The sequence below is a fragment of the Symsagittifera roscoffensis genome, chromosome 1 (genome assembly GCF_963678635.1).
Source record: "Symsagittifera roscoffensis chromosome 1, txSymRosc1.1, whole genome shotgun sequence".
Taxonomy (NCBI): Eukaryota; Metazoa; Xenacoelomorpha; order Acoela; family Convolutidae; genus Symsagittifera; species Symsagittifera roscoffensis.
In genome coordinates, this window is record NC_087062.1 from 4,544,674 (window position 1) to 4,564,179 (window position 19,506).

Below are 19,506 nucleotides of genomic sequence, written 5' to 3' on the forward strand. Positions count from 1 at the left end.
ATTTAGGCACGCGTAATTTATTTTTGCACAACTACGCACTATTATAACTGTATTACAAAAAATGGTTACATAAGATTTTGGTTAACACAGGTTTTCCGTCAAAATTACAAAACTTTTGCAGAAGCCTTTTTGTTTGAGGTTTGTTAGTAAATATTTTGTTGTTTTATGATTTAAACTTAAAAAAAATGTCCGGAACCATTTTGCTCTTTTCTAGTTTAGTTATTAAAAATTGATCTTGTTTTTTTTGGATCTTGTTAATTATCCCCCCCCCCCCCTGTTGCAATAGGGGGAGGGGGGATAGTTAATAAGGTACAAAATTCGTATATGCTTAACTGTTCAATTCTTTCTTTATAGGGGGTGGGGGAGGGGGGAGATTCGTTGCAAGGTACCATGGGGGGGGGGGGGGGAGTAGTTAACAAGATCCATTTCTTTTCGTCATTACCAACAATTTAAAAGTAACAAGACTGCTCGTATCAGGGCGAAGCCCTGAATGTTCCGACTGCCCTTTAAGGTTTATTTTTTTGGAGCATTAATAACATAAGGAAAATAAATGTAACAAAAAAAAGATAATTTTTTTTTCTTAAATTTGAAATTTTTAATGAAAATCATTCCCCATAATCTTTAAATCCCCATAACTTTACAAAAAACGATCACAGGTGAAATATCTTTTCAAATTTGAGCTCAGGACAACAATACCTTTCGAACGATATCAAAAAAAATTCTGTCAAAATGGCTAGTTGAAATTGTCGAAATTCGTCTGAAGAAAAAAAACCCACCCGAGCACAAATATTCCGTTACTATCGTATCAAATGTCGAAACAATAAGACAAATCGAACAATACTGCTCTTATTGAAACAATAGCCTGAAAGTGGTGCAACTGACATGGTACGAATTTGAAACTGCAATAAGTTATCAGTTTTAGAGGACCAAATGATATGAAACATGTACGATGTTTTCTTAAATCTTCAAAAAATGCTAATAGTCTGGGAGAAACACAGCGTTGGATTTCTGCTGTTCTTTTTTCAGACCGATTATTTGAAAAATTTAAAATCCTGTTTTTCATTTAGAAGGCAATTTTGGTTGTAGAGCGGGCGCCAATAAAAACTAAAACATTTTTTAATGAAAGTTTTTATTTTTTCCTGTATTTTGTCTCAAATTACTTAATGCAGCCCGAAAAACTGGTGACAAAACTCGAATTCATAATTCTCCAGGAAAGGTCGACACAAAATCTTTTGAAAATTTTCAGACTACACTAGTTGCAAAGTAATAGAGTGGCCAATTTTTCAGTTATTGTGTAGATGACCTCAATTTTTCAGGAATAGAACATTTGGCGGAAAAATTTGTATGAAAATTTCTTATATCGATACTTTAAAACAAACAAAACAGCAAAACATTTAATTAGTCAAATAACAAATTAAGGATGATTAAAAAAATGATAAAAGATTGACCAGACTTTTTATGCAGTAATTTTCAACATTATTTTATATTTGCAATAATAGATTAGAAGTGTTTTTCCTCGCTTTAAATTTAATATCAAATTTTTGCGTTTTGAAACAACTTCAAAACTTTTTTTGATCAGAGTAAGTTATGAATTTAAAAAAAGAAAACAAAACATTTTCTCAAATGAACACGCATCCAGTACAAAATACAATCGGAGTTTTTGCATCTATTGCAACATCCTTTGGATCAAAAAGCTCACCTCAATTCAAACAAAAAAGGTTGTTGAGCCGCGTTTAATTGCCGCTTACGCGTTTAACAAAGCACTCACTGACGCGCTAGTTATTCTGAGTGGAAACAGCAACTTTTCAATCCACTAACTTTACGGTATGTATTGGTACAAAAAAATTAGCAAAGTTTAATTTTTTAGGCTCAAAACATCTAAAGATAATCGAGAGTGTACAAAACTGCAGCCACATTGCTAGTTAGAAAGTTTCGAGAAAGTAACCTCCCACCACAAACATTCTTCGCTGTCTTTGGATGGCAGAAAAAACAATCAGTCAGTTTTTCAATTGAATTGATTTTATTCGACTCAATAAAACCCCAAGAAACATTTTTTTTTGAAAATGATTTTTTTGAACAAAAAATCCCCTAATGTAATTCTATATCAATAGTGATACCAAGTCAGTTTATATCGCCCAAAAATGAAATTTGTGTTTTGGTAATTTTTTCACAAAATTCAAAATAATTGAGTACAGACCTTACAGTACGTTGTCATGAAATAGGACGAGTTTTTGCTGTTGTGAAAAAACTGGAGAGAGCAATTTTGCTTTTCACAAAATGTTACACTGTGTATGACTAATTTTTGGCAAAAAATACTAAAAAAACATAAACCTTGAAAATTTTAAACAAAATTCCATTTTTCTTAACATAATTTTCTCTCAAACGCCATTAAGACATTAAAGTGATATTTTTAGCATCTGAAAACGTAATGATACCCCCAAAAAATAAATCTGGATCAAGTCATTTTTTTTCAATTTTGGGCGAAAGTAAATTGACGCTTAGGGAGTAGTAGCAGCAAAACTGTTCGCGCGGAAATTGTCCCATGTTAACCAGATTGGCAATTTTCAAATCCCAATAGTTCTTACTAAAAATCATCACGGGGCAAAATTTTAAACTTTATAGTTATGACGTAAAGACGTCCTAATCATTAAACAAAACTTGGCTAGATAGAATTGAAATAAGGCTAGTTTTAAATACAAATGTTTTCCGAAGGAAAACAAACAACGCATTGCAAGTTTTGCTTTTAATTGAAACCTAAACATGATTTATTTGCTGAAAGGTTTGCTTTAGAAAATTGATTTGAAACATTTGACTTTTTCAACTCTATTTTTTCATTTGACACTACTTTTCTGTACTTGAGGCAATTTAATTAAGAAAAAACTTTTTGAAAGTGAAGAATCAGACTTGTCGATTTCACTTTGTTGGTTGAAAAAGCTTTTTTTGACGTAAGAAAAATCGATTAAGTGTTTGAAACTTAAATAAATACTTTTTTGTACTTAGAGGCAATTTAATTAAGAAAAAACTTTTTGAAAGTGAAGAATCAGACTTGTCGACTTCACTTTGTTGGTTGAAAAAGCTTCTTTGACGTAAGAAAAATCGATTAACTGTTTGAAACTTAAATAAACTTAAAAAATTTTTAAAACAAATTGAACAATTTTCAATTCATTTTAACTTGACAGTATGCATTAACATTTCCAGAAGTATTCGAAATCGTCGATGCACTCATTGAGAAATTTATTTATCTGATATTTTTTTCTGGTACTTGACAATTTTTTTTCTTCTTAACCTTTCTTTTAAATTATTTCAAGCTGGCTTCAACCCGTCAATTAGATCAAAATTTTTGGGACCACATCTAGTGGTGGATGAAGGATTTTCTCGAGGGGGGCGGATTTTCAAAAAAAAATTCGAAAGTTTTGTCGACCACCTTTTTTTTAGGTTGACCAAATTGATTTTCCGAGCTCTGCTAAAGCACTGAACAGGCGCTGTTTGGCCCAATGTTTCAGCACCGCAGGCAAACTTTTGAAAAAATGGTTATGAAACAGCCAGGCAAAAAGACACTCAGCAGTGTGCCAAGAGTAACCGCCACACTCCACCCCCCCCCCCCTCGATTCTGGTTGCCAAATTAAATTTTTCCAAGGGATCCCGCTTCGGTATAACTTAATGACATCAAATTGGTCGACCAAAAGGGGAGCGCGCGCCGAAAAAACGCATTTTTTGTCAACATTTTCCAAAAATGGCCCAATTGTGCTGTTTTTTGGCCTGTTTTTTGAAAAATTTGATCGAGCTAAAGTCAGAAAAGTTCGAACTAGAAAATTTTTGAAAAATCGTAAAAATTTAAAACACAAAAAAACACTAAATTCATAAGTCACAAATTATCTAAAACATGAAATTCATATCGCGCGTTAATTATCCCAAACTGTTTAAACCTCAGTTACTTTCAAAAATTGATCACAGGTGAAATATCTTTTTAAATTTGAGCTTAGGACAAGAATACCTTGCGGAGAAAAATCCGTTCAAAAACTCTGCTAAAATGATAAAAGCTGAATTTTCCATTTGATGAAAATGATCTTTTGGGTCCTTTTCGACTCAGTTTTAGGAATAAGTGCTGACCATTTTACAACTGATCAAAAATTAAGGCTTGAAACTATTAAAGATATGCAGTTTTTTTTTGATAAATGTAAATTGCGAGATTGGCAATACTATCCTCGATATATAAGGCCCACACAATTTTTATGAACATGTTTCATTTTGCCTCATAGAAAAAATTTGGTTAAAAAGGTTTTGGGTTAGAAAAAAAACTGAACATTTCCGATGTGTTTCATTTATAATCAATATACAAAAAATGGGTGGGTAACAGTACCTTCTATGAAATGAATCAAGGGTAAAAGTTATGGGTATTTTCACAAAATCGTTTTTAATATAATTTTTGGTTTTTGATAACTGCGTAAAATCAAATTTACAAACCTAGTTTGCGTGGCTGAGGAAATCGGCTTATGTTCGACCCAAAACCTGTGGTCGAGGAGAGCCCTTCCGTATAGTCCCGCCGTTTTTGATGAGTCCCATTCAAATGCTCGTTTAGCCGTGCGGTCCCACCAGACCACTTGAAATATACTTGAAGTATTTCAAGCGGATGTAGGCAAAAGGAAAAATTGTAAGCAGTTTGTCGTTAGGAATGTTACTAATGTTTTCTTTAAAATGGAATTCTCAAAAATAGCAAATCACTGGCATTACTTCGGACAAAAAAGTATAGCTGAAATACTTTTGAGGGCCTTCTGAGAGGCAAGGAGGTCGAAAATTTTTTAATGTGCATTTTTCTAAATTTTAGGGGGCTTTCATTGCTGCGCAAGTAGGCAAAAATGGTGTTCTTGCAAGTAATCAGTAATCATACGAAGTCGACCTGATTTTTAAAAAAGCTCCCCAAATGCTGAGAACAAATTCTTAACTTTGATTTTTGATCTTTGACATAACTATCACAATTTCTAAAAAAAAATTACAATCTATTTCTGATAGTTATATACAAAGGTCAGTTAATTTTTTCACATTTTTAAAAATAAAATTTACTATTTTTTTCTTTATTTATAATAAATGCCAAAATATTGGCAATTTTTTTTTTCGATCGATCAACCTGAACCAATTTAATAAGCCTAAAATTGCTCACTTTGGCGCTAGAAATAAATTTTCACTTTTACATTATAAAAATTTATAAGAACTGTGTCAAAACGTTCACCGATCAAAAACGAAACGTTTTTTTTTTCGATTAAGAAAGTCCTTGATATTGCTGAAGGCAACACCTGTAGCCAAAGCTGCATTTTTTGGTTACTTAATAAGAATCTGATTGCTGTTTTGTTTTTTGTTTTTTTTTTCTTTTTTTTGACGTAGTTCAAATTATTGAGCTCAAGTTCGTTAAAGTTCGTGTGAAAGAGAACTTAAAACAATGAAACCAAATCAAATGAAGTGAAAAATCTATCCTAATATTAGAAACCTATTTTTTTGTAAGTCATTTGTTGATTCGACCGTGACAAATGATTCGAAGCTTACATTTGACGTCATCACATGTCACTAAAAGTGTGGGCCTTGAGGTCATCCATATTCATGGGGGCGTGAATTAAAAACCCACTCGAGTGGAAACTAGAAAAAAAACGAGTAGATAAAACTCTTAAGAGGTGTACAAAACGGTGACAACAAATCAAACCCAAGTCGATTGCGCTTCCTTGTTCAAATCTAACGACGTCATAGAAAAAAGCAAAGAATCCTTTTTTTCATTTTTTAAATAAGCTCCTCTTCAGTCACCGGCTTCTTAAAATTTTTCTTAATTCTCAGTGTTTCTTTTGATCAATTTTCGAATTTACAGAAGAACGATTTGCAAGACTTTCTAATACTGCTTAACAACTGCGGGAACATTTAATTGACAATTAATTCGAAAATTACCATATTTTGATTTCAAAAACCTGCCGAATGAAAAGATAATATCTCAATACTAGTTTGCTTTGCTCCTTGGTTATTTTGCTACATGCTCAGTAAAGTTATCTGTTTACAAAATTAGCAGTGACAATAGGATTTTTTCTCAAAACGAGGCTTCCCATAAGATCTTTGATCAGTTGCTAAATTTTGGACAAAACAGCGCAAAAAAGAGTAGGAAAAAAACAGCTATTTTTGGGCCTACTCTTGACATTAAAATTTTGGATCTCTTTTATTACTGAAAATTTGAATCAATGCTACACGAGTAGGGCGTGCATTAAAACTTGGTTAAAAGCGTGGAACGGAAACAAGAATTTCAGCAGCGTCAAAAAACTATATAAAAAAAGAAATCCCTCCCGTCCTAAAGGATGGAAAATGGAAAAAATCATTAAATTGGATCAAAAAACGATAAACATATGACTAGTATTAACAGCAAAAATCGCGAAATTGAGATCAAATGGCAATTTAAAACGCATTTGGAACGATATTTCTGTTTATGTGGAATTTATGTGGAGAAAATGGCAAAAAAAAACCAAGAAAGGCACTGTTTGATTTTAAATTTTGCGTTTTTTGCAAACAGTTACATTTTAGAATGGCTTATAAGTAGTTTATTATTTTTTAGGATAATGTCAACTCTAACTAATCAAGCAATTTTATCTTGAAAGATTTTGCAAGAATCTTGCATGATTCTTTCCAAGCCCCTGCTTTATTTTAAACATCTTGCAAGATTGATCGGCAAGGGAGCCTAATATATTGTTCGGAGCCTGTTATGAGTTTCAATTATAAATTTTTAATTCAAAATGAATCTCACCAGAGCTTTTTTGAGGACTCTCGATGAATATTAACTTGGAGGTATTTGCGTACGCCAAATAACACAAAATTTTATCAAAATTTACAAAAAAAATATTACCGTGAGCCGCATTTTGATACATTATCTCAAAAAATTTTCAGACGGGCAAAAATTTTTGCTTTTCAATTTGGTGTATAAGCAAGGTTTGAAAAATCCATACGACATGTAAGCATAATTTAGAAAATTCGGCCTTTCTGAAACAAAATTTCTGGACCAACCCTGCTTCAATTTTTGGCATCAATTTTTTTTATAGATTTGATTTTGATTTCACATAGAGCAGAAAAAACATGTTATTAAAAAATTGTATCAATGTTTCAGCTCATTTTCAAATTATTTAGCAGTAGTCTACAGGAAACCTAAATAAACAAGTGCGAGCAATTTGCCATTAACGAAATTGATAAAATCAAAAAACGCTGTCAACAAGCAGTAGATTGTTATTCAGACTCAGTTTTTTTTGTGTTTTTTAAAACTTGTACATTATTTGTTCCGATCATTGAAATTGTGGCTGAGCCCTACTACAATTTTTGGCTTTAATTTCATATTACAGATTTGATTTTTAGTTCATATACAGCGGGAAAAAAATAGTTTTTTTTTTCAAATTGTATCAATGTGAAAGCTCATTTAGCATTAGTCTATAGGAAACCTAAATAAACAAGTACCAGCAATTTGCTGATAAATCAAAAACGCCTGTCAACAAGCTGTAGATTGTCATTCAAACATAGTTTTTTTATTCTCTTCTAAGACTTTCACTTTATTTGTTTCAATCATTTTTGCCTTGTTTTGCAAATCATATCACGTCGTATTTTCTGTTTAAGCTCAGCAGATATTGTAAATTCTATGATTGTAAGGTCACTTATGAATTTTTTTAAAAGAATTATGGGAGGTTTAAAGATTGAAACTTTGGCCAATTTGGGTAAATAACGCCCAATATATTTCGTGCTATTGAACCGTTAGCAGAATTATTTCTAATTCAATTGAGTCAAGCTATTGGGTATATCATACTTTGCTATTAGCAAAAGAAATCACTTTGCACTTTACAAAGCGCGTGGGAGATGAAGAGAATTTTTTTTATCCATGTCCATCCATCCAATTTTTTAAAACAAACACTACTTCATCTGCCTTAAAAGGCAGTAGAAACACTCAGAATTAAAGATGAGCACTTTTGAAAACTTGAAACAAGCCATCTTCTTCAGATTTTATAATCCATTATTTCTATAAATGTCTCTAAGTACTGTGCCCTGCTTAATTTTTCAAAGCTTTAATTAGAATTATTAAAACTCGAACCAAAATTTCAATACAAAATTTGAAAAGTCTTCAATCAATGCAGTTTGTAATTGCAAATTCATTTTACATACAATTATGCCTTTAAGTAAAACTACAAAATTGAACCTTGCTTTCATTTTTTCATTCCATTGTGTCAATACCTAGCCTAATCCCCAGATACCAAACTCCAACAAAAAACGAGTATCCCTTAATTCAGATTTTTTAAATCCATTTTTCTGAAAATCTCTTGAGACTAAGAAAAAAGTTATGGCTATGTTTTTTAAATTTGACAGAAAAGTCGCACGACGGTATAAGATTGAATCAGCTAGCGTAACAGACAGCCGATATAAAACATGAATAGAAATTTAACTCCGAGAATAAGCAGAACAAGAATAAATTAAATTTTTATACAAAGTGCTACAAAAATTTACTGAGAGTTAAAATTATTTACAAAAAAATAGTCTTCAGATTGCTCTTGAAAACTTCTAAAGACTGAACACATCGAATATCATCTGGAACAACTTTCTGGAGATAACTACGAACTGAATTTTTCAAAGCGTAAAAAATTTCTGAATATGCTTGCAAGTAAACCTTAAGTTTGGCCCCGCACAGTAGTTGTTTCGAGTATAATACTCCATTATAGTGATTTGTCATTACCAGTCTCTCGATGTTTCCAAAAGTTTTCAATTATGATCCAATAAAAATGGATTATAACCTAACTTTTTGTCAAATCAATTAATCCTTTTTAATCGGTTTAACCAATTATAATGAATTATAACCCTTTTTTTCATGAGTTTTCGAAAAATGACTGTTGCTTGCGGCATAACCCACGTTGAATCATCGAATTACCAAAACTTAATCTTGTTTCCTATTTTTCTGTTCACAAATTGTTCACATAAACGTTTTTTAGTTTTCTTGTTTTCGCTGACGTTTATTAACTTGTTTTTAATATAGGCGCCCCTCCCCCCATTTATCCTCCCAAATCCAATAAACGTCTTTTTCTTCCCTCTCCCTAATGATCCCCCACACTTTTATTCCTCTCCCCCCCCCCCCCAACCTCTTAGTTTTACAAACCCATCCCCCTTTTGTTACTTTAAGATATTTTTGAACCATACCCACGTTTCCCCTACCAACACTGGTGTAAACGGGGTGTACACGGAGTCGAACAGGAGGGACTCGGAAAATGTGGGGGGGATGGGAGAAGGGCATATGTCGAACGTGGTTGGGGGGGGGGGGGATGCGTACCCAAGGATCAATGTGTTCTTTCGAGTTAAAATTTTAAGAACGCTTCAAAAAAGAGCAAACTTTTTTCACATCTACAATCAAAAAATCGACTTTTATAGACTTGATGAATAAAAGTAATCGATTATAATGAAAAGATAAACTGAGTATGATCAGTTATAATGGTTTTTTGAAGATGAAAATATTCGATTAAAACCCCAAAAAATCCATTTTGATGGTAAAATGGTTGTCCTAAAAAATTAACTGTAAGAATGAAGTATTTCGCTGATAAATTCCATTTAAATCAATTAATTCCCATAAAGCTCATAGAGCTGTTACATAATATTCCTTTTTTTATCTAAGAAAAATGTTCGTAGAAATCTGGGGTTAGTTTCTGCATCCAAAAATGGTTAGATTTTTGTGTTGATTTTTGCGCATACTTTGTTGCTGTGTTTATCGAAACTGCTCCCATTTTGAGTCTTTTTAAAATGAAGTTGCCCAACTCAAAAGAATAGTTCAATTTAAAATTATACCTCTAGAATTCAATAAAGAAAAGCTAATACTACTATGAACTACTCAAAGCGCCCTGTATATGACGGCCGAAGCAGTTTTGTGGTAACTAAAAAACTGTTAAGACTTTTTCCCTCAATTTTTTGTTGACTTTGCTCAATGAAAAAAGGGTGATGATGATCTATATCCCTGACAGGGGCGGAACAAGGATATTCTCGAGGAGGGAAGGTACATTTTTTTCAGAAAAATTTAAAAAGTTTTGTCGACCTTTTTCTTAAATTTGGCCAAATTCATTTTCTGAGCTTTCCCAGAACAGTATAAAGACCCTACTTTGGCTTAAAATTTTGAGCCGCAGGCAAATACAAGTCAAAAAAGCGGTTTTTGAGTAGTAGTTGGAACAATTTGACTAAACAAAAAATTGCATTTTTTCGGGGCGCGCTCTCCTTCAAAATTAGAATGTAATGGCGCCCAAGGCGCCTTTAGAAAAGTTTTAGGGTTGGTCGTCCTAAAATGGCTGGGTTAAATAATTTCAAAGGGGGCCCTTTGGATGGTGAGAGGTTTGAATTCCAGAGCAAAACGGCGTCCGCCCACCCTCCCCCCGCATTGTATTTTTGCTCGTTATCATAGTGTTTTTCTCGAAAGTTTTTTGAGATATTTCAAAGGATATTTTTTCCACTTTATTTTTGGAAGATTTTGTCTGCTACATACATTCATACAAAATTATATACATACATATGAACGTTGTCCTTTAAACGAACAATAAGTAACCAACTTTTGTTTAAACGTGCAAAATGTTGTGTGCGTTGAAAAATGATCTCACTAAAATTATATTGGTGTTTTTGTCTTTATCTATGAAGGTAAAAAAATGGATTATAGTTGGTTTGCAATAAAATTTAATGCTTTATTAAGCAATAGCAAAATAATCCATTTTTAACTGATTATAATCGATTTTTTTTTTTCACTTCTACAGACACTGACAAAAAACTCAAATTTATTGAAATCGCAAGATGAAAAAATTTTCTTCAACCTTACTTCAATTTGCCTTTTGAAGAATAGCTTCGTCTTCTTTTCCCATTAGCAGATACGGAAACTTTCAGCTTGAACAAAGTTTTAGAAAATGCTGATCAATTAATGTGCTGGTTGAACGGTTTTCAACCTGGGTTTTGACCGTCTCGATTGAAAATCAATATGTTTCGTCCGTCTCGATCAAATTCTTCCTTCCTCGACCGAAAAATATATGCTCGACTATGATCGACCCAAGCAGGATACGCTTCAACCGTTTACCAAATTTATTTCAAACCCTCGCGCAGATGATACCACGCCAATTAGTAAAATTGTCGAAGTCTTGATTTCAATGGCTCAGACGAGCACTCACCCGCTAAAAGTATATAAATAAAAAAAAAACAACAGCAAAATTAGTAATAAAAAAATTAAATTTACAAAAAAAAACTCCGAAGAGTCTTATACCTTGCAGGAGTCTTGCACGGCTTTGCATTCCGAATAGAAGAAAAATCGCCCCGGTTTGGCCAAACATTGTCAAAACATACCCGCATCTAAGAAAAGTGAAAAAAGAATAGCTTCAATATTATCGAAACGCATGACGCTTTCACACCACAGTTTGGAAAGAAAAATCTATAATAATCCATTTTTTTTATCAAATGTAAAAATTCTACTAACCCAGTTAAAATCATTTAAGATGGATTATTTTTCCGCCTTATTTTTTTGCGTTAGACGAATTGTTGCAAGAACGTGCATTGTTCTAATGAAACGTGCAGAAGACCGTCTCACCAAAACCCCCTCCGCCAACATTTGCCTTTTTGGCTTTTACCCCTGCCAACCCCCTCGCCCCAGTAGAAGCAACTCCCACTATAGAATCAACCCCTTCCCTGATTATAATTTTTAACCCCGCAACATTTCTGTAAATTTTCTGTGAGATTTTTTAAGTAAATTTGTACAAGTTAAAACTACCATTTTTAGAAGCGCGAATTCTCTCCAAAATTTTAGATACATACATATCTTTATTATAATCAAAGCCCCCTCCCCATGAAGTTTTTAAATTAATTACAAAAATATTTGAAAGGAATATAAATGAGTAACAAAAAGGAATAATGAAAATCAACATTGCCCAAATAAATTAAAATCGAAAGCGAACAGCAAGTTTAAACCGTGCAAACAATTTTATGCCCGTTGTAAAGTCGCATATTATTGATGTGAGAAAAATTTATAATAATGAAGTTTTATTGTCTTCATATAAAAGTGAAAAAATCTATTACATTGAGTTGCAATGCATTATGATGCTCTAATGAATTATAGCAAAACAATCCGTTTTAATTGATCATAAAATCGGATTGTTGTCCAAGAATTGCTCCAATTTTATCTTGGAGCTTTAAGTATAATTTGAAAATTTGATACAATAAGTTTTTTTGAGGTGATTGTAGCGGAAACCTAAATTTAGAACTTTTTCAGGCCCGTCTTTTGAACAATTCCATACCTCTGTTTTTTTGAGTTTAAATTCCTATCAATTAAAAAAAATCGCGGCTCAACATCTTTTCATGCTAAAAGGGGTAACTTCCTTTTAGAGAAATGTTCATTAAAAGCGTCACAATTTATTGTAAACACCAGCTTCAGGGTAGTAACTGCAATTATATTTGATGACAACTGTTAATTTAAAATCGATTACCTCAGGTAAAGCTATTGCATAAAAGAAATATCTCAATTAGAAAAGTTAGAAGGTTACTCAACGAGTCGGCGGGTGTTAAAAATTTATTCTCCTATTCCATATTTTAGTCTCATTTCAGTTAAAGCAAAGTTGGTTGATTTTATTTTCTCAAAGATGAAGTTCCTCAATGATAACTTATTTTTCCGTATTGTGTTTATCTTTCTTCTCTCTGCATTCCCACTTTTTGGAGAGCAAATTAAAACCCATCCTGAAAAGATTATAAAGGTATGTTTAGATCGCCTTATAGTCTTGAATTAAAAACTCCAATAGATCAATTTTTTGTTGATTTTTTAATATGAAAATTGTAGATTTAAAATTTTTGATTTCCTGGATGGCTTCGATCAGAAACTCCAGGATTGTCCTGGAACTTTTAAGTTCCTGGCAGAAAGTCCAAGTTTTTCCCTTGTTTATGTAACTAGTTTGCTAAAAGTTTGAGAAGATGGAGATATTAATCAAAAAGTGCAGTTGGCCTTTTTCGGAAAAAAAAGGTTGCCCGAAAGTTTAAATTTGAATGCATTCCCTATTTCAAAAAATAGGCAGATGATAGGTCTCTACAGAAAGCAAAAAGCTTTTGACCTCTTTCAAAAAGCAGGTCAAAACTGCTGTTTTTGGGGCACTTTTTGGAAACTTAGACCAAAAAAATGCGTTTTTTTGGATTCGTCGGTCGAAAATGGATGTAATAAAAATAATTGCAAAGGGGGGCCCTTTGGTTAGTGAGGGGGTCGATTCTCTGAGGGAGGGCGTCAGATCCATTCTGCCCCCATAAATCCGCCTCTGCTTTGAGCTGAATCTTTCTAGCAGCCAGAAAAATTTTGAACGAGATGCTATTGGACCAGCTAACTAAGCTGTGGCTTTGCTCAAACATCACTAGAAAATCCATTTTTTGGGCCTTCAAACATTGATTTTTTTCTCAATAGGGGGGAATTATCTACGAACGTTTTATAGATCGATCTACGCCATTTGTAAATAAGGCCGAACTTGTTTCAGTGGTTTCCAGATTCCGAATACAGCCACAACTACAACTACCCTTCAATAGACATTTACGATGTGCAAAATCTTGTCAAAAGCTGGGAAGGCATAACTCTGAAACTGGATAGACTTATCAATGCTGTCGCAAACTTCGCGGAAGTCCAGCTTTTCCGAGAATACTACTCTAGAGCCGCCGCGACGAAATTGGAAAGACGAAACACAATACGAGAAGATAATAACAATGCTTTGAATTGGATCCAAAAAATCCAAAAAAATAAACCTAAAAGAGCAAGAATTTGTACTTATTCATTATTTAATTGGAATGGAACCCGGTGCTAAATGGTTGTTGTTTGAATTTCTATCTTTCAACAATTTATTCCTCAAATCCAATTGTTGAAAAGCTTCTATAGCCTAAAATTAAATGCAGAAACAATGGAAGCTTGTCATGTTTTGGAGTTTGATTGATTGTAAGCTAGATGTTATATTAGAAAGGCGCAAGAAAATAGATAATCACCAGTCAACAGTTTTCGGAACAGTAGTTACAGAGTATTAGATTTTTATAATTCGGTAGCTAAATTACTGACATCTTACCCTGCGTGACGATTAGCATGCCTACCCGGGTTCGCGTCGCAGAGATAGTTATCGCTTTTTCAGACTCTGATCAGTGGCCGCTTGTCCATGATCAGTACATTTACAGCTCTGATTCATGGTATATTGCTGAATCAGGGATATTTATCCCTGCGAAGTCAGCTTGGGTAAGGAATACCCGGGTTGACCTCCATACGCCAAAAATGCTCATCATACAATTCCATACAACAAAAATCATTATGATACAATTCCATACATCAAATCTATGGAGTAAATGCTTGACATACAATTTTCATACATTTTCGAAAAACAATAGAAAAAAATTAAACCGTTTCTGCGGTTTTTTGAGAACAGTTAAACAGACTGGTGACAAAAAAAAACTGATTTTAAATCTTTTTTGAAAAAAATGCTTGCCATACGATTTCCATATACGACACAAAAAGTAATTTGGAAAATTTGCCACAAAAATTTTTATGTTTTTTTTTCAAGTGCAAATCGAATTTTGTACGCAAACAAACATTTTCCGAAATTTTTTTTTGCATGCAAAATTTAATTTTTTGTGTGCATAACGTAGTCCTGGATACAATAATTTTGACTTGTTTTCCTTTCACTTAAATTTTTGGCGTGTATGGCGTGTTTATATATGTCTTGATCAATGTCTGATAAGTTGAAAAATCAAATTTTTTAAATAATCATCGTTGAAAAATTTGCCAAAATTTATAAGTTTGTGACTTTCGTTATATCATTTGCGAAAGACAGCTTGAAGACAATTCAGGTCGTTTTCTATGCATTGTAAATGCAAGACCGTCTAACCTTTGGTGCTTAGAGTAACAAAGGTCTTTGTCACTTGTGTTCGGTTGCAAACACAACCAAAAGTTTTGTCAGAAAAGAAATTTACGAGCAAAAAAAAACAACTTTTTTGGTTTATGGAGAAAATACCTATCATACATTTTCCATTTATGCGAAAATGCATATTATAGAGTTTTCATACAATTTCCTGTACGTATGGAATTGTATGAAATTGTATGAAAAAAAATTTCCCATTTATGAGAATGGTACGATAAGCATTTTTGGTCAACCCGGGTAACCGCTACCTTTCTGTCCTACTTTTTTTAGTCTTTCAAAACTACCCCACTCTTTGTCGTTTTTTTTACCATACTGCCGTTCTTTGTCGTTTTTTCATACTGCCGTTCTTTGTCGTTTTTTCGTACTACACCCATTAGTTTCATGTTTTCCACATTTTTCCAGTGTGGTACAGCACGTTGAAAAAAATGACCGAGCTTTTGCCTAGGTCTTTCAAAAAAATTTGGCGCAGGATTCCGATCAGAAAACTTTTTGCACTTTTTGTTGACGCGATAATGAAAATTTGTGCTCTGACATTCGAGGATACTAAAATAAAGCTTATGATGGGGAATTTAAAACAAAACTTTCCAACTTCGAAAAAGGCAATTTACTTATGAAGGAACTCCTTTTATATAGTTTTTTGGCACGTTTAAAGAGAGAGACAGGCTTTCTTTTGATTTTTAATTCTAATTTAACACATTGACTTCCGTATTTGTTTCTTTATCGGTGCCACCTAAAATCTCTTGACGAAAAAAAAAGAATTTTTAGATCGAAAAAGGCTTGCTTAGCGCCATATCTTAGTTTAGAGTGTTTATGAAAATTCACGAGCGAGCATTTTATAGACCGGCAGCATTTTATAAATCCAAGGACAGTCAGTTTGCGAATTTACTCCTTCCGAAACTAGAGTCGGGAAGCTTTTTTTCATGTCAGGATATTTTCTGTTCAATTTTTATATCAGGTTTAGAACGAATATAAAATCTCGTATTCGCACTGCCAACTCGATAGCAGATGAAAAATTTTTGAGCGCTTTGCAAATATTCCATAAAAACACGGCTTGTCAAAGTATTTTCAAGCTCTTGTGAAACATTGAAACTATCATCATTTGATATCTTTAAATTTTTATTTAAAAGAAATCATTTTGCTGTTTTATGTCTCAATAAAGCTATATTTTAAACATAAAATAACTACTTATCCTACTAATATTCGAAATGTCTTTGAATAAACAACTATTGTTTTTTGAAAACAGGAGTTTTGTTCTTATCAGCAGGTCTTAGTTGAACAAATATAGCATCTGGTTTTTTGGTATTTAAATTTTGGAGACCGGTTTTTTGCAAACCGACTTTTTAGGATACAACGAAAAACTATATTGTAGCAGACAAATAGAGTTTAACTTGTCATACAAGATTCATACAATTTCGAAAAATGGTTGAAAAAGACATAAACTAATTTCTGCGGCTGTTTGATTCTAATAAAACAGTCTGGTGATTCAGAACCGAGGTTTTTGTTTTTTGAAAAAAAATACTTATCAAGCAATTGCAATATACGGAAATTGTATGATTAGCATTTTTTGACGGCGACACAAAAATTTTGAAAGTAATTTTGTAACTTGCAAAGTAATTTTTTTGTTTTTTTTTTTCAACCCCAAAAAATATATGCCTTGATCAATGACAGATAATTTAAAATAACAGTTTTCAAAATAATCATCCTTGAAAAAAAATTTGCCAGAACATATAACTTTGTTACTTTCGTTTTATCATTTGTGAAAGACAACTCTAAAGCAATTCAGGTCGTTTTCTATGCATTGTTAATGAAAGAAAGTCCAACCTTTAGTGCTTTGAGTAAACCATGGTCTTTGTCACTTGCGTTCGGTTGCAAACACAACCCCCGAATTTTCAGAAATCAAATTTAGAAACAAAAAATCAACTTTTTGGTTTATGGAAAAAACCTATCACACATTTTGCATTTATGGAAAACTGCTTATCTTAGAAGTTGCATACAATTTTCTGTACGTATCGAATTGCATATATTATATGACAAGAAGTTTTTCAGATAAAGAAATTATATGATAAGAAGTTTTGGTCAACCCGGGTGATGAATAATCACTTCCAAAACTTATAGTTTTTCAAATATATTAATCAGCGTCATCATGTAAATGTTTATGCCCATAATTACACTCGTGCCAATTTTAAGAGCAGAGGAGCAAAGCAGAGCAAGGCAAGAGTTGCTATTTGCGGAAACCGCATTTGAAATTAGCTCTCTGACCTATGTTACAATTATATGTTTGTAATTAATGTTTTTTGACGAAGAATTAATCTGCTACAAAAACCAGATTGCTAAAAACCTACGAGCATTCAATATTAAATAAAATGTTCATTTACTTTGGATTTTTGTAGTCTAAAAGTTATCATTCTATTCTATTCCCATGTCAACCTGAGACATTTAAATGGTTCAAACAACTGTTAAAATCCATTATGTTCTCAATTTCAAAAAAAAATTATTATCCGACTAAAAAGATTTTTTCCAAGTTGTTTTGTTTCGTGCGCTGTGGAAATTTTTTAACGAGTTTTGCATCTGCACGAGGAGCAAATGTGGGGGGAGAGTGCATTGGGAAAAGGCTATCTTGAGGGGAGCAAGGGATGGGAGCAAGGGATGGGAGCGTTAGGAGTGGGGGCTTACATATTAACAAAGATACAAACACACATACAATTTTGCCTACTTAGTAACTCTCAATAATGTTTAAAACCCGATTTTATTTTAGTTAATTGCCAGTCTCGATAGAAACGGTAGCCGCTCTGGTAATTGCGTCTGGTTAAGAGTGTCTGGAACTTATTTTCCTAATTAGTATCTTTTAATTGAAATTTTTTTGATTACAGTAATTTTTCCGACCATTAGAATGGGGAGGAACTTTGTATTCGGGTGTATTTTAGTTCTTTTTTTTCCACGCAAAATCAAATATAACAAATAATCATTGGACTGGTTTGAGCGACAGTCATTATACTTATTAAAGACCTTCCAGTCGTGATTTGAACCATTTTTTTAAAAAAAAAATCAAACAAAATAATAACCAGTGTGAAGTTTTTGATTTTTCGTCTAATTTTGAGCGAGTAAAGCGAGAGAACAGGCTTGCTTATGCTTAATTTAAGCCGTTTACAATAAATTATTTTTGCTTAATTTTAATTTCATTCAAGTGACGCTAGTTTGTGGAGTTTTTTAACGCCAATTGGGAAACTAGACCTTCAAAGCATTTACAAGATATCTAAAAAAAGTTGTGACAATTTTTTTGATTTTTTAAGATGATTTTGTTTTTCTAGTAATTTTTTTTCAAATTTTTTGTCAAGCATGCCTATTTCCTAGTTTATTGTTCAAAACTTATTGTTGTTAGTTTTTTGTTCGTCTATCAAACCACCAAGAAATAACGATAGTAATTTAAAAAAAAAAACCTTCTTGTGTTTTTTAAAGACTGTGGTCGGAAAATTTGGTGCTACTTGCACAGAAGCTGGCTGTCCTTTTTTAAATTTTATTTCATTGAAATTATTTGAAAACTATTAAACAATAGCAAAAATCCTTTTTAAATTGATTGTAATCAATTAGTTTTCACTATATTGATACTGGCCGAGAAACTCATTTGTATTTAATTATTATCCACGAACTCCAGTGCGGCTAGCCCGATGATTTTTTGATACATGCAATTTCGCAACTTAGTCCTTTGCCTTTCGAAAGATTGTGATTAAATCATGACAATCGTGTGAAAAAATCATGATAATCGTTCAGAGGCTTCAGATTATTGTATTTTAGAGTCTAAAGAAAACAGATTATCGATTTATACCAATCTTCAATAATATAATAAAACAATAATCTTTTGAACAACCTTAAGATATCTTCAAAACTTCCCTTATGATCCTTTTTAAGAAGATGTGTATTATTGACTTTCAATCAGGTTTTTGTATAAATTATGCATTTAAACAAAACTAAAAATTTGAATCAGATTGAAAATTTTGTCTTCCAGTCGATTTTGTGCAATATAAATCAGCAAAGATTAATTTATGCAATTGTTTTTAAAACAGTTTGATTGATTGATGGTAAGTTGAACAAGAGTTCAACTTCTGAAAATCAAAAAAGATGGGGGTCGCTAAAAATATCCCACTCCTGGGTGAAACACGCCTTAAATCAGCTGCTCCTAAATCACTTCTAAGTTACTTTAGTCACGTTCACATGCAATTTGAATCCTGAACGAAATTATAACACTCAATTCAGTGAAAGATTAGGTAAAAGTATGGTAGTTAGGCCCCTGAAAAAAATCAAGCCTGGCATTTTTTTCTAAAATTTCAAAAACACAAGAAAACAAAAAATTCAACTTGTTTCCGAAAATTTCGAGCACGAAAAAAATTTTCGGGAACATTTTAAATTTTTGCGACTCAAATATCTTATTTGTACCAATAAAAATTAAGAATTCATCGAAGGTCTTTCACAAATTAAACTAAAGGCTTGGACAGGTGTTTGTTATTTTTCCTCTTCAAATGCTTTTCATAAATTGAAACCAGATCAGATTAAATTCAGTTAATCAGTCTTAAGCCAGCAGGTGCAA

General features: G+C 32.6%; 1 long non-coding RNA gene across 2 annotated transcripts; it reads left to right on the top strand.

Moving 5' to 3' along the window:
• Window positions 1-5,675: 5,675 nt before the first annotated feature.
• Window positions 5,676-14,000, top strand: LOC134853749 (uncharacterized). Of its 2 annotated transcripts, none has more exons than XR_010164371.1 (3): window positions 5,676-6,017; window positions 12,425-12,746; window positions 13,509-14,000. It is a non-coding gene; the product is annotated as an uncharacterized LOC134853749 (long non-coding RNA). The 2 variants fall into 2 exon arrangements; XR_010164370.1 differs by lacking the exon at window positions 5,676-6,017 and adding an exon at window positions 7,909-8,036 and having other exon boundaries at window positions 12,382-12,746.
• The last annotated feature ends 5,506 nt before the right edge of the window (window positions 14,001-19,506 follow it).